The sequence below is a fragment of the Cervus elaphus genome, chromosome 25 (assembly GCF_910594005.1).
Source record: "Cervus elaphus chromosome 25, mCerEla1.1, whole genome shotgun sequence".
Taxonomy (NCBI): Eukaryota; Metazoa; Chordata; class Mammalia; order Artiodactyla; family Cervidae; genus Cervus; species Cervus elaphus.
The window spans coordinates 55,341,351-55,357,714 of NC_057839.1; the positions used below are offsets into that span (position 1 = coordinate 55,341,351).

General features: G+C 36.4%; 1 non-coding gene across 1 annotated transcript; it reads right to left on the bottom strand.

Annotated features, from left to right (window-relative positions):
• Nucleotides 1-15,033: 15,033 nt before the first annotated feature.
• Nucleotides 15,034-15,140, bottom strand: LOC122684028. The gene has a single exon (XR_006337924.1). It is a non-coding gene; the product is annotated as a U6 spliceosomal RNA (small nuclear RNA).
• Between the last annotated feature and the right edge of the window lie 1,224 nt (nucleotides 15,141-16,364).

The window sequence follows — 16,364 nt, forward strand, 5'->3', positions numbered from 1 at the left end:
AATCATAAAATTGTCCCACTTCCTGACAGCATCTAATCAAGAGCCAAGTCTGACTTCCTTGGACCCTCCCAAGAAATATCCAAAGTTCATTTCCACACTGCTGCTGCTGCTAAGTCACTTCAGTTGTGTCCGACTCTGTGCGACCCCATAGACAGCAGCCCACCGTCCTGGGATTCTCCAGGCAAGAACACTGGAGTGGGTTGCCATTTCCTTCTCCAAAGCATGAAAGTGAAAAGTGAAAGGGAGCTAGCTCAGTCGTGTCCGACACTTAGCGACCCCATGGACTGCAGCCCACCGGGCTCCTCCGTCCGCGGGATTTTCCAGGCAAGCGTACTGGAGTGGAGTGCCATTGCCTTCTCTGATTTCTACACTAGATCTTTCTAAAGCCATCTTACTGATAAGTCTCGTGGATCTCTATGTGTTTTCCTTCCTTTCAGGCAAAGTGTAATAAGCCCATCTTGTTCAACTATCAGTGTGTTTGTCTCGAGATCTTTCATAACTGATCTTTGTCTAATTTTAACAATTCTGATGCTTGGCAATAAGTGCTATTTTAAATCAGGATTGGTGATTATATAATGTCTTATCTAGCATACTTTTTATTCAGAAGATTCATGATATTCTGAAATGTTTACAAGATTCTGTACTTGTATTTCCCCTTAAAGATTTGATTTATGATACTTCATGAAAATAGATATTTTGGCAGTATATTTACATGAGAGTTTTTACATGTTTTAAATCATATTACAATCAGGTCTTCATCCATAGGCTACAATAATTATTTTAATAAAGCACCTAGGTTAAATTAGCTTATTTCATGAAATAATTTGACAATGGTTTACTTAGCTTGCAATTATAAATCTAACTTTATTTATATTGAAAGACAATGCATGGCATGTTTTGTCTTCTTTGCAATGTTATTATAAATGGGAAATTGCATTGTTTTAATTCTGAAATAAATATTTGAAAACTACTTCAATTTCTAGGTACTGAAAAGTGATATTTTTGTGGTTGCATTATTGTACTACAGAGAATTAACTGCACCAGATAGATCATTTCTATCTATATGCTCCAGTGTGTCTTTTTATGTCAATTATTTAGTTTGGCTTATATAAGATGTTTTTAGCTCATATTTACTAAATTAAATTTGACCGGCTTTTTCTTTGCTCATGATTGACTGAAGATAGCAAAAGCTAATTTGGTGCATATTCAATAAATGTCATTTACTATATCTTGAAATTTTCATCTTTAATCCATATTAGAATATTTTAGCATTGAATTTCTTTAAAAAATCAGTTTCACAATTTTTTGTCACATAAGTAATAAATATTTTCTTGGAATAATGAAGTAGAGATTAGAGAATTATAACTTCTATAAGCAAACACATACATGATATGCTTTTTTTTTTTTTTTACCTTGTTAGGTCATGCAGATTTGCTTTTGATATGAAAACATGATTTTTTCCTAGAGTTCTTATTTAAAGTTATAATGATGCAAAGGAAAGCAGTAATAAACAAATGTCATTCTACAAAAGCCTAAAAGTAACACAAAGTTACTCAGCTAGTAGCTGCTATGTTTGAAACTAGAGATGAAATGTTATTTATTTATTTATTTTTTTACAGAAAAATTATTTAGCAGTAACAGGTGGAAATGTGGAAGAGGACGGTCATGGCTAAGCTTAGATGAAGGCCCACATACAAATACACTAGGAAAATTCCATACCATGAATATAAGTCAGATAGGAAACCCAGGCATGAGTCACTCTCCGTTTGACTTGAATGAAAACTCTAATGAAATGAAAGATTGTTGTTGCTGTTTAGTTGCTAAGTAACGTCCAACTCTTTTGGGAGTCCATGGACTCCAGTCCACCAGACTCCTCTGTCTAGCAAGAATACTAGAGTGGTTTGCCATTTCCTTCTCCAGGGATCACAGGCTAGGCAGAAACCAATTCAGAATGTGTGGGACCGGCTGCCATGATCTTAGTTTTCTGAATGTTGAACTTCAAGCCAACTTTTTCAGTCTCCTCTTTCACTTTCATCAAAAGGCTCTTTAGTTCTTCACTTTCTGCCATAAGGGTGGTGTCATCTGCATATCTCAGGTTATTGATGTCTCCCAGCAATCTTGATTCCAGCTTGTGCTTCATCCAGCCCAGCATTTTGCATCATGTACTCTGCATGTAAGTTAAATAAGCAGGGTGACAATACACAGCCTTGATGTACTCTTTTCCTATTTGGAACCAGTCTGTTGTTCCACGTCCAGTTCTAACTGTTGCTTCCTGACCTGCATACAGGTTTCTCAAGAGGCAGGTCAGGTGGTCTGGTATTCCCATCTCTTTCAGAACTTTCCACAGTTTTTTTGTGATCCACACAGTCAAAGGCTTTGGCATACTCAATAAAGCAGAAATAGATGTTTTTCTGGAACTGTCTTGCTTTTTCGATGATCCAGCGAATCCTGGCAATTTGATCTCTGGTTCCTCTGCCTTTTCTAAAACCAGCTTGAACATCTGGAAGTTCATGGTTCATGTATTGCTAAAATCTGGCTTAGAATTTTGATATGTTATTGAAATAATCAGGAAATGAATAATACTTTTAGAATAATTTTAGAATGGTATATACATACCAAAATTTTCATTTGGAGAAACAATTAATTGTCTATTACTACATAATATATTATCACACACAGTCTTTTAAAACCATAAGTATTTATTTTATCTCAGTCTGTTGGTCAAAAATTTAGATATGGATTAGGATCTCTGCTATATTAGGAATTCTCATAAGGCTGAAATCATGGTGTCAGCCTAGAGGGACTTCTCATCTGAAGGCATGACTGGAGATTTCTGAGCACATGTAGTTGCAAGAATTAATCAAAAGTTGTTGAACAAAAATTTGCTTTCATTTCTTGACAAAATGGTGTCTCCAAAATGGCAGCTTGTTTCATCAAAGCATACAGTCTGAAAGGACAATAGTGTTTAGCAGCAATGTAGATGTCACAAACTTTTGTAACAGAAACATCTCATCATATTTCCTATATTGTATTAGTTAAAAGCAAGTCACTAAGCCTTCCTACATTCAAAGAGAGGGTATGAGACAAGAACATGACAATATGGGATTATGGAGGAGACCATCTTATTAATGGAATACTGCCTATGACAGAGTTTTAAATAAAATGCTAATATATACATGATATTGTACATATTGAAAGCTGAGATTGTATTCTCTTAATTTTACTGCTTTGTTAGTAGCATTTTAAATGTTGTCAGAGTAAAAAAAAATATTTTTTAGACCGTGTTGATCATTAAAACCTCTTATACAAAAATAACTCAAATACAAAATGGGCAAAAGACTTCAAAAGCCATTTCTCCAAAGAAGACAAGCAAATTACCAATAAAATGACAATATTGTGAAAAAATTAATTTTATTTATTTCAACTTTATTGAGGAAAAAATGACAAAACTTATAAGTATTTAAGGTGGGATTTAATGATTCAATATACAAAAATATTATAAAATAATATGCACAATCAAGTTAAATTAATATATCTGTCACCTCATATAGTTATCACTTTGCCAAATTTTCAAGGGAAATGTTATACATTTAGAGAATCCATAGATAAGGTAATTTTTGCTAACTGCCACAAAAATGCCTATTTAAGAAGTCATAAAAATTTCCCTAGAAAATGTGGAATAAGACATTTTTGCATACATTTTAACAATATTTCAGATGTTTAAGAGAATGATAATTTGAAGATGTTAAGTTGTGAGAGATTTTGATATTATCTTGTTCAAACATTCTGGTTAAAAGAATGGCAACAGTAGCTAGAATATTATAAATTTACAGAAATTTTGCCATACTCATTTTTTTAATATACTTGTCTTGACCATTAAAGAGAATTTAGTTCAGTGACGTGTTACGTTCATCACCTTAGCCCCACTCTCAAGCAAAGAGTTTGCCACTCATTAGGTAATCAAAGTGAAGTTAAGTGAAAGTCACTCAGTCATGTCCAACTCTTTGCAATTCCATGGACTGTAGCTCACCAGGCTCCTCTGCCCATGGGATCTTCAGGCAAGAATACTGGAGTGAGTTGCTGTTTCCGTCTCCAGGGGATCTTCCTGACCCAGGGATTGAACCTGGGTCTCCTGAATTGCAGGCAGACTGTTTACCATCTGAACCACAAGAAAAGCCAGGTAATCAAAGACTGTACTTAGATAAATCAGGTTTGTTCTGCCTCCTGGAACTTCTGGCTATTACTCTTTCTCTCTTGAAAATATCAGAAAAGTATATTCATTTTCCTTCTCTATTTATTTAGGATTCCAGAAATAGCTATTAGATGCCTTCTACATATTATATACAGGATAAGGACTGGATATACAGCAAAAACCAAGAAAAACATGATGATCCATGATCCTTTACATGGAACTTCTTTATAAGTGTTAGTCACTCAATCATTCCACTCAGTTAAATGTACCATAATTTCTTTTTTTATTCTAAAGCACTATATATTGGATTTGATGCTAATAAACTTAACTATACAGTTTTGAAACAACCACTTACATGCACACAGTTTGCAAAATGTATTCTCTCAAAACACTAAAGTGGGCAAGACACTTGATTTTTGTTAGATTTAAGGGTTTATTATATACCATAGTTATATAAATCATATGAAAATAATATCCACATGATAATGGATATAGAAAAAGTAACTATGTGGTCAATTCCATATAAATAATTCCACATGTAACCCAAAAAATAAATAGTACTAAAGATAAATCATAGGTCATTTAACTTCTATTTGTTAAATTACTGAAGTAGAAATTCACAGTTGTATTAGGCGTGTGTGTGCCTGCTAAGTCGCTTCAGTCATGTCCAACTCTTTGTGACCCTCTGGACCGTAACCTGCTCTGTCCATGGGATTCTCCAGGCAAGAATACTGGAGTGAAATGCCATGCTCTCCTCCAGGGGTTCTTCCCAACCCAGGGATCAAACTTGGGTCTCTTATGTCTCCTGCATCAGCAAGAAGGTTCTTTACCACTACTGCCATCTGGGAAGCCTCTAGTTGTATTAAATATATAAGCTAAGCAATTATATGCAAAAATAAACCTATCCAAGAAAGGATCCTTGCTGCTCCCACATTTATTCTTGTAAGTCAGCTAACATTAGAATAACAAACATATGACAATGACAATTTGGAATCTAAGCATGAAGTTGTGAAATGGAAGAGGTTATTATTATACTAGGCTATAATTAGTATTGTAATTGTTTTTGCTAGAAGCATTTTTTTTTCCTATTATCATGGCATTTTTTACAAAGTCCAGCAACAATGGTTCAGTTAACTACACAAAATGTGACCTGAAGTATTTATTTTGTACAAACATGTTAAATGTAAAGTATAGTGATAGTTCAGAAAGATATTAACTGAATTTGGGGATGTAATTGTCTGGTGCTTAAACTGTTCTGTAAAGTTGTCTTACATGCTCTGGATTAAAGCCATTGTAGAACATTCCAAGTATTATTTTCAATTTAGACCGTCAGCTCTGGTCCATTTACCAAGTGGTAAAATCAGAGCAATTGATTCTTCTGAATCTCTGCCAGTTACACCCCATCTAATTTCTCCAGTCCATATGCACTCATCTGAGTGTTATTTTTGGACTTCAACAAGAACTGCTCTACCATCCATTGAATAGGCATAGGTTGAGAATGATGTTCATAATTTGAAGGGCTGAAATTGCTCACTCAGGTAGGAAGTGACCCTTCAGTAAACTGCAGATCAAATTCAACTCTGATAAATGCCATTATGGTATGTAACCCTCTAAAGGAGAAAATGGCAACCTACTCTATTATTCTGGCTGGGATAATCCTGTGAACAGAAGAACCTGGCAGGCTATAGTCCATAGTGTGTTAAAGGTAAACAAGGTAATGTTTCAGTTCTGTGTTACAATCCAGAGAAATTTTATTTGTGAATATAAATGATTTATTTTCAGTAACAAAGATTTTCACAAGTTTCTATCATTTTACTATCTGTAGGGAAAGAGCAAATTAGCCAAGATGGTGTGGTCAGGCTCTCTCAACCCACAGCCTCTAGCTTTTGCCCCACGTTTTGTGAATAACGATTATGCAACAGCCGGGATCATATTTAGCACTGCGCCTGCAGCCTCATGAGGTACTTGCTTGGTCAAGTGTTACTTTGTGCAGTAAGCATACATAAGCTCCATCTGAGAAGGCACTGAGGCTGCATAGAGGTTATGTTATCTCAGCAACATCATGGTTATGTTACTACTGCTGCGTCACGGCTGTGTCGGTTGGGTCTGCTGCTTCGGCCGCTGTGCCAGGCAGGAGAGAACAAGCAGTCTGCAGTTCCTACAGCTCCTTGAGATTTCTTCCAGCTTTCCTGCTTGCACCTCGTCTACCCCGAGTTCAGTGAACAGAGGCAACTGGCATCAGGAACAGAATCAGAGATATAATGAGTGGAGTTGACAGGACACCAGCAGCCAGAGGAGCCTGAGGCTACACTGGATGGAGGAAGCCAGTGACCACCACACAGCATGTGGGACCATGTGGCCGCTATACTCTTGGCCCGGGCTCCAGTGGAACACTGGGAAGCGGTGGATGGTTCACTGGACAGAACTGAAAACGCGTTAGAGGATATGGATCGTGTCCTACGTGATGCCACACTGGTGCCCCATGTGCAACATTATGAGACTGTGGGTCCACGCTTGGCAGCAAGTCCCACTGTACTGCAGAAAGTAAAGCATGAGCAGCCTATGGACCAGGGGGACATCCTCAAGGGCCCCAACTGTGACTGAGTTCACGACGTTTTGACCATACACTCAGGAAGAGGGTAAGCGGTTGACTTGGGTAAGCAGTTTCGACAAAAGCAAAGGGAAACCTTGGCAACTTGGCTTCTGCAACTATGGGACACAAGGGTGGGCCCAGTGACTGTCCGGGCTTTGTGGATCCTTGCTGAGAGAGGTAGAGAATCAGCAATACACAATGCATCTATTTAAAACCTATGTTGCATTCTCGAAGTAGCACAAATACACATCAAGTTTACTATGGTCTTTGTATCTTATGTAATTATGATAATACAGCATAATTTACAAATGGATTGTTATTCAGTCACTCAGTCATGTCTGACTCCTTCCAATCCCATCGACTGCAACACACCAGGCTTCTCTGTCCTTCACTGTCTCCCAGAGCTTGCTTAAACTCATGTCCACTGAGTCAGTAATGCCATCCAAATATCTAATCCTCTGGCATCCCCTTCTCTTCCTGCCTTCAATCTTTCCCAGCATCAGGGTCTTTTCTAATGAGTCGGCACTTCACATCAGGTGGCCAGAGTATCGAAGCTTAAGCTTCAGCATCAGTCCTTCAGATGAATATTCAAGATTGATTTCCTTTAGGATTGACTAATTTGATCTCCTTGCAGTCCAAGCGACTCTCAAGAGTCTTCTCCAACACCACAGTTCAAAAGCATCAATTCTTCAGCGCTCAGCCTTCTTTATGGTCCAACTTTCACATCCATATATGACTAATGGACACCATTGCTTTAACTATATGGACATTTGTAGGCAAAGTGATGTCTCTGTTTTTTTAATATGCTGTCTAGGTTTGTCATAACTTTTCTTCTGAGAAGCAAGTGGCTTTAATTTCATGGCTGCAGTCACCATCGCAGTGATTTTGGAGCCCAAGAAAATGAAATCTGTCACTGTTTCCATTATTTCCTTACCTATTTGCCATGAAGTGATGGAACCAGATGCCATGGTTTTAGTTTTCTGAATGCTGAGTTTTAAGTCAGCTTTTTCACTCTCCTCTTTCACTTTCATCAAGAAACTTTTTAGTTCCCCTTCACTTTCTGCCATTAGGGTGGTGTCATCTGCATATCCCAGCAATCTTGATTCCAGCTTGTGCTTCATCCAGCCCAGCATTTTGTATCATGTCCTCTGCATATAAGTTCAATAAGCAAAAAAAAAATAAATAAATAAATAAAAATTTAAAAAAAAAAAAAAAGTTCAATAAGCAGGGTGACAATATACAGACTTAAAGTACTCCTTTCTCAATTTGGAGTCAGTCTGTTGTTCCATGCCCTGTTCTAGCTGTTGCTTCTTGACCAGCATACAGGTTTCTCAGGAGGTAGGTAAAGTGATCTGGTAGTCCCATCTCTTTAAGAATTTTCCACAGTTTGTTGTGACCACACAAAGGCTTTGGCATAGGTAATGAAGTAGAAGTTGATTTTTTTTTTCTGGAATTCTCTTGCTTTTTCTGTGATCCAATAAATGTTGGCAATTTGACCTCTGGTTCCTCTGCCTTTTCTAAATCCATCTTGGACATCTGGAAGTTCTCAATTCACATACTGTTGAAACCTCACTTGGAGAATTTTGAGCTTTACTTGCTAGCATGTGAAGTGAGTGCAGTTGTGTGGTAGTTTGAACATTCTTTGGCATTGCCTTTCTTTAGGATTGGAATGAAAACTGATCTTTCCAAGTTCCATGGCCAGTGCTGAGTTTTCCAAACTTATTGGCATATTGAGTGCATTACTTTAACAGCATCATCTTTTAGGATTTGAAATAACTCAGCTGGAATTCCATCACCTCCACTAGCCTTGTTAGTAGTGATGCTTCATAAGGCATCTTGGCTTCACACTCCAGGATGTCTGGCTCTAGGTGAGTGATCACACCAATGTGGTTATCTGGGTCATGAATATCACTTTTGTATTGTTCTTCTGTGCACTGTTGCCACCTCTTCTTAATATCTTCTGCTTCTCTTAGGTCCATACCATTTTTGTCCTTTATTGTACCCATCTTTTCATGAAATATTCTCTTTGTACCTCTAATATTCTTGAAGAGGGGACAGCTTATACATAATGTATGATATTATATTTATATAATTTAAGCTTTAGATACGGTAGTAATTATTTTTCTCTTATATAACATGTGATATTATATTTAATATAGTTAAACTTTATATTGGTCTTCCCTGATGCTGCTAGCTGTAAAGAACCCGCCTGCCCCTGAAGGAGACATGAGTCGTGGGTTCTATCTCTGGGTAGTGAAGATCCACTGGAAAAGGAAATGGCAACCCACTTCAATATTCTTGCCTGGAGAATACCATGGACAGAAGAGCCTGGAGGGCTACAGTCCATGGGGTCACAAAGAGTCAGAAATGACTGAAGCAATTTAGCATGCAAACTTTATATACTGCAGTAACTATTTTTCTCTTTTAGAAGTAGAGTTGGTCAAAAAAATTCAATCATTCTTAGAAGATTTCAAGTAACTTATTTCAAACATTCCATTCCAATGATATGACATAATAGACAGTGGAATGTATATATGTTGTGTATATATATATATATGTTATATATTTGCATCAGTCCAGTTCAGTCACTCGGTTGTATCTGACTCTTTGTTACCCCATGTACTGCAGCATGCCAAGCTTCCCTGTCCATCACCAGCTCCCAGAGCCTGCTCAAACTGTTGGCCATCAAGTCTGTGATGCCATCCAACTATTTCATCCTCTGTTTTCCCCTTCTCCTCCTGCCTTCAGTCTTTCTCAGCAACAGGATCCTTCCCAAAGAGTCAGTCCTTTGCATCTGGTGGCCAAAGTATTGGAGTTTCAGCTTCAGCATTAGTCCTTTCAATGAATATTCAGAACTGATTTCCTTTAGGATTGACTGTTATTATATATGTGTATACACACACAAACACACTTCTTAAATAAAAAGATCAGGGAAAAAGTAAAGCAATGTATTTACAGCCTATCAATAGAAACTTGGACTAATATTTATTTTTAGAATAATTTCATGCTTTAATAGTAAAATATTGCCAATATTAAGAATGTGGAAAGCATATATGTACATGTCAGTTAGTAATGCAATTGATATTGGTCAACTCCTTAGATTCTGAAACCCTGTCTGTCTTTCTTTACTGCTGGCATTGCTTCATAAATATTCCCATGTGTCTGTACAGAGCTTTCTGAGCAGAGATTACAGAAAGATGCATTAACCCAATCCACCAAAGATGCAATATCTACACAGAAGCTTCAAATGGAGCCACTTTTTAGTGACTTCAGAATTGTCCACTCTCACCCACCATGATCTGGTTTAGAGGATTCATTCTAGTAAATTGAGTGGAAGTATGAATGTAATCACCACCCCTCGCATTTCTGAGATCTTTAATACTGATGTTGATGTGATTTTATGCTGTATCCATGGAATGAAAGAAAAAAGGATGATACCACTCCTTGAACCAGCACATCATAGATAATATTTGCAGACAGAATGACCTCCAGGCCCTACCATGGAACAAAGTCAATGTTCTAAAGTTAGTTTATCTGGACCTGGGTAATATCTCTACTCCATAATTCCCCATTTTCAGAATTTTGCTGAGCAGTTAGAAGAGAGGAAAAAGAGAAGAGGAGAGCAGACATGATATAAGGATTATAAATGGAGACTTTATTGTCAATCATGCAGACACTATCAATAGAATAACAATATAATTTTTTGTACCATTTGCCATTTGGGGGTAATATCTATATGCAATTAAAATTGAACTGCTTAGTTTAACAATACTGACAAAAGACCATCTGAATAGTTCTAAATTTGCTAATAGAAATCTTAATTTAAATCTTCCCACAGAGAAAACTCCAGGAACAGATGAGCTAAGTGGCAAATTTTAGGCAGAAAAACTTGTAGGGTGAAATAATATGGTTTTATACCAACACTTCCAGAAAATAGAGAAAGAGTATATTTCCTGCTTCATCTTATGAGATCACTGTAAACTTGATACCAAAATCTTCAAAGAATTTGTTAACAAGACATTTTGGCTAAGATCAAGTGTAGTAAGGGGGCCTCCCAGGTGACACAGTGGTAAAGACTCTGACTGCCAATGTAGAAGACACAGGTTTATTCTCTGAGTTGAGAAGATCCCCTGGAAGAGGAAATGGCAACCCACTCCAGTATTCTTAACTGAAAAATTCCATGGACGGAGGAGCATAGTGGGCTATATAGCCCATGGGGTTACAAAGAGTCAGACACGACTGACAGCATAAAATAAAAGTAGGAAGAAGCATTTTAAACAAAATGACAAATATGATCTGGTGATATAAAAAAATGAGTAGGTGTATGAAGAGAGAGAGATTCAGGAGGAAGAGAGAGAAAGAGAAAGAGGGCAAATGAAGAAATATATTAACAAGTAAACTATATCTTATAAAACCACATGCCTAGATCAATGTTTAAATTTTTCCTAACAATTTGCTCCTTTCTTTTCTTCATTATTTGCCTTAAGGATGTTCATTTTTCTTGTCTTCCATTTTTTGCCTTAAGGATTTTTTTAATCTCCTTTCTTGAAATAGCTTTTTTCTCTCTCTGAAATCTGTTATCCTCAAATGAATTCAAATTGTTTTTTTTCTGTTTTTCCCAGAGAAGTCATAGTAACATGATTTGTAGCTACACGTAAATGTGTGGTAAAATTCAAACTTGCAGGAAACATTTTCCTGTCTTATAATAGCTCAATAAAGCTCTAAAAGTGGTCTATTTTTAGTCCTCTTTATGCAATACCTCAGCTTTTCATCACATTTAAATAGCCTTCAGAGTGGGTGGTATTTAGTTAGAAGTCAGGCCAGAGAATAAGCCTCAAAGAAATGTGTGTTTATACAAACTTATTTTATATATTACTATATTCAGAGAACGTGTATTACTGTGTAAGCATATATAAATATTATATAAATATATGCCCACCATAAAATACACCTTTCAGGGGAACATAAGGAATAGAGATCTTTAGTTCTATATTTGTCATCATGCGTTTTTATAGAGAAAGTAAGTGCTCTAATGTTACTTGTAGGAAGGTGGAAGATCGTGCTTCCAAATCATAGGTGATAGTGTCATATGGCAGTGGTTTTAGCCTCTAAAATTAATTTGTTGGCAATCATTTTATATTTAAAGCTGTTACCTGCAATCTGGACAATTAGAAAAGTTATTAGTTGTGGAGAAAATATTTTATCATTGCATGAAAAGATTTAGGTAAAGAGAACTGAGTATTAAAAAAAAAAGATTTTTCTGGATATAGTAAAGCACTGAAACACAATAGAATGAACGCTTTCTAGAGTTAATCAGTTCTCTATCGCATCTTAACAAAGTACCACACACTTACTAATGGGGTTTGAGAGTAAAGTTTCCAGGCAATAATCAGCTGGATTCTTTCCTTGAGGTCTGTCTAGGCTGAAACCAAGGTATCAGATGAAGGTTGAAGTTTCATTCAAGGCTTAGGACCTTTACTACATTTGTGTGGCTGTTGACTGACTGTATTTCCTTGCATGCTTCTACAGGACTTCTAGAGGCTTTGTCTTCAAGGCCACAGCAAACTGAGTAAAAGTTATAGTGTATACCTGTTACCCATTTGACCTCATCAGCTGCTCCTTTCAAAACTCACTACATTCCTGCTGCATCAGTGGCTTCCTTGTTGTCCCTGCTATTGAAAGAAAAAAAAAAAAAACTTAGCCTAGGGGAGAGCACATTTCTAGTCTCTCTGGAATGTCAGTTCTCCAGATACCAACATGTCCCAGAACAAGGAGAAATAACTAACTACATTAAGGGAGCTACACTGTAAGATTTATACAATCATTAAAATTGACTTAAAAATATATTGTAATGACAACATATAAAAAAAATCATCATAACACTTTAGAAAAAAATCAAAATTACATAATCAACATAGGAATAAACTGTTCAAATTTTTATTCAGAAGGACTGAAAATAATCATAGTTTAGCACAAGTTGATATTTTAATAGTGGGTCTACAGAACAGGCTTCCCTGGTGGCTCAGTGGTAAACAATCTGCTTGCCAATACAGGAGACATGGGCTCAATCCCTGTGTTGGGAAGATCCCCTGGAGGAGGAAATGGCAATCCACTCAAGTATTCTTGCCTGGGAAATCCCATGGAGAGAGAAGACTGGTGGGCTACAGTCCATGGAGTAACAAAGAGTTGGACATGACTCAGTGACTATACACTAACAACAAAGTACTTAGAATGCAGCTATGTGTTTATGTATCCATTGGAAGATTTCAGGAAATTTAAAAGTAGGAGCATAAATAACTATAAGAAAAGGATATTATAAACCTTGGAAAAGTCTGTTGAGGTGCATAAACAAACAAAAATTCTGGATCAGCTGCAAACCGTACTTAATTATTTAAAATAATGCAATCATCTTTGATTAAAACAACAATCGAGGACAGCTATATAAAGCTCCAATACTTTGGCCACCTGATGCGAAGAGCCAACTCTTTAGGAAAGACCCTGATACTGGGAAAGATTGAAGGCAGTAGGAGAGGGGGATGACAGGACAAGATGGTTGGATGGCATCACCAACTCAATGGACATGAGTTTGAGCAAGCTCCAGGAGATGGAAAAGGACAGGGAAGTCTGGCATGTTGCAGTCCATGGAGTTGCAAAGAGTTGGATACAACTGAGGACTTGAACAACAATACATTAGTAAGAATACTAGTGCAAAAAGGGAGACTTTGGAGGGAAAATATTGAAGAGTTAAATCTTCATCTACTATTATAGTAAGTGAATTGATAATGATCAAAATCATTAAACTACCAAGTGGTCATAAAACAAACATTTAGAAAAATGGGGTGAAGGCCAGAGGAAAAAGTAAAAAGTCGTGGATGGTGATTGCCTCAGGAAGCAGGGCCGAAAACTACAGCGTGTCAGCTAAGACATCTCTGTTTTTATAACTCAGTATCATTTGATATTTATGGCATGCACAGTTATTAATTTGATTACAAATTAAGAAACAACATTACATTCACGATGAATACCAGGAGTGAAAATTATTTAGGAAGGCCATTAGTTTATTACTATTTTAAGTAGTATAAGTCTCTTCACAACCCAATTACTGAACTCCTGTTATGTGTTTGAGAGCATGCAAAGCTTTGCAGATAGAAAGATAAATAAGTCAGAATGAGTTAGATTCCTGTTAGCTTCAAACATAAGCCTTTCCTTGATTGTGACTGGCTCATTTTATATCCATCTGCTGTTTTTCTTACTTGGAATTTGTAGCTGTCCATTAAGAGACAATACTGTTTTTTAATATTTTAAATTAATTTGTTTATTTCAACTGGAGGATAATTACTTTACAATATTGTGATGGTTTTTTCCGTACATCAACATGAATCAGCCATGGATGCACATGTATCACCCCATCTGAAAACCCCTCCCACCTCCCTCCCCACCCCGTCTCTCTGGGTTGTCCCAGAGCCCCAGCTTTGAGCACCCTGCTTTATGCATCAAACTTACAATCATCAAATAACACCTTGCTTTCAGCCTAATAGTTTTGAGATTCATAAGGCAGTAGATATTAATCAGTCCAGACATGATTTCCAAGAGAAAAATCTGTAGGCTACTAAAGTGACAAAATTAGTGATACAAGGGTAGTTTATCACTCAGAGCACTTTTGAGCATACAGTGAAAAAATATGAATTTACTTAGTCTGAGTATACAGTTCTTATTAGAAGGAACCCCAAGAGTATGTGAGTAAATATACTTGTAAATGTGACATCGTTAGTCTCTACCTTTAAAAAATCATTTTTAAAATACACTAATATTTTACATAAGGGTGATACAATACACAGAATTTGTATTGGTAATAACAACACTTTTAAAACATTTACTTATAATTGCATATCACTGTTCTAAGAGATTCATATGATATGTCTAATTTGTGACCTTTAAATATAACAGGGGATTTTTAAAACTCATTGACATTTCCTGCAAATATTTTAGAGTAGATTTCAGGTGCTTTGATCACAAAAGATTGCTATGTGAGGAAAAGATATGTTAATTAACTTGACTGTAGTAAACTTTTCATATGTATATCAAATAATATTTTATACCTTAAATATATCCAATTTTCATTTTAAAATAAAATTTTAATTTTAAGTTGTTTTTATTGAAGTGTAATTGGCTTACAATAACATGTTAATTACTGCTATACAATAAAGTGCTTCAGCTATATAGACATTACTTTTTAAATAACCTTTTCAAAAATATGGAACACTTCACAGATTCACATGTCATCCTTAAGCAGGGGCCATGCTATTCTTCTCTGTATAGTTCTAATTTTAACATATGTATTGCTGAAGTGAGCACCAAAATAGTTTTAAAAGTCACATTAGGAAGTGAAAATCAAATAGAAGATTATTTTAAAACACTATCTTCAGGACAGTATCACAATCGCTTTACATACTCTAATCATATACCACTAGCTCTAATTTTGAAAAATCTTGAAGATATAATCTGATCTACAGTTCTTAAAATCAGGTAAATAATTATCCTTACCCCCAGTAGAGTCTATTGCATGTATAACCAAGTGTGTGTCTTCATTCATGTCTGAGTAGTGAGGTGCTTGGACTCCATCATGGTTTACTGACTTTTGTCTTCCTAGTTTGTTTATTTGTGTTTTCCCTTACTTAACCCTCTTAAATAAAACTCTCAAGATTGTGTTAATCAGTTCAGTTCAGTTCAGTTGCTCAGTTGTGTCCGACTCTTTGCAACCCCATGAATCACAGCACACCAGGCCTCCCTGTCCATTACCAACTCCCAGAGTTTACTCAAACTCATGTCCATTGAGAGTATTAATACTTACTTGTATATTAACAGATTGCAATTTATTCACTTTATACGTACATATATTTAAAACCTGAGGCCAAGATTGAAATTGGACATTTGTTCTCATTCTGTACTTCTGAAACTATTTACAACATACATATTAAGTTAAATATGAAAAAAAGTTAAATATGAATATGAAAATAAAACAAAAAATAATGACAGCGAATTCCAAATTCTTTCTCCTCATTCATTCTTGCCTAATTGTCAAATAAAATGCCTCTTAAACTGAGCTGTGTTCCCTGAAAAGAGCAATGTTTTCCTAGAGCACTAATGATGAATCTGGGGCTTCCGCGGTGGTGCTAGTGGTAAAGAATCTGCTTTCCAATGCAGGAGACAAAAGAGTTGTAGGTTTGATGTCTGAGTGGGAAGATCTTCTGGAGGTGGAAATTGCAATCCACTCCAGGACTCTTGCCTGGGAAAATCCATGGACAGAGGAGTCTGGTGGGTTACGGTCCATAGGGTCACAGAGTCGGACATGACTGATGACTGAGCATGTTAGTCGCTCACTGTGCACACATACAATGATGAATTTGAGAGATCTCTCAATTGGCAATGTTTTTTAAATTATTATTTCCTCCTGTTTGCTGCTGCCACAGTTCCTGATCTCTTCTTCTCTATGGAGTCCCATTGGTTATTGCTGTGCTGAGTCACACGGATCAAGCTTAGGACATTCACTATCACTTTGCCAAATGTTATCATCACTGT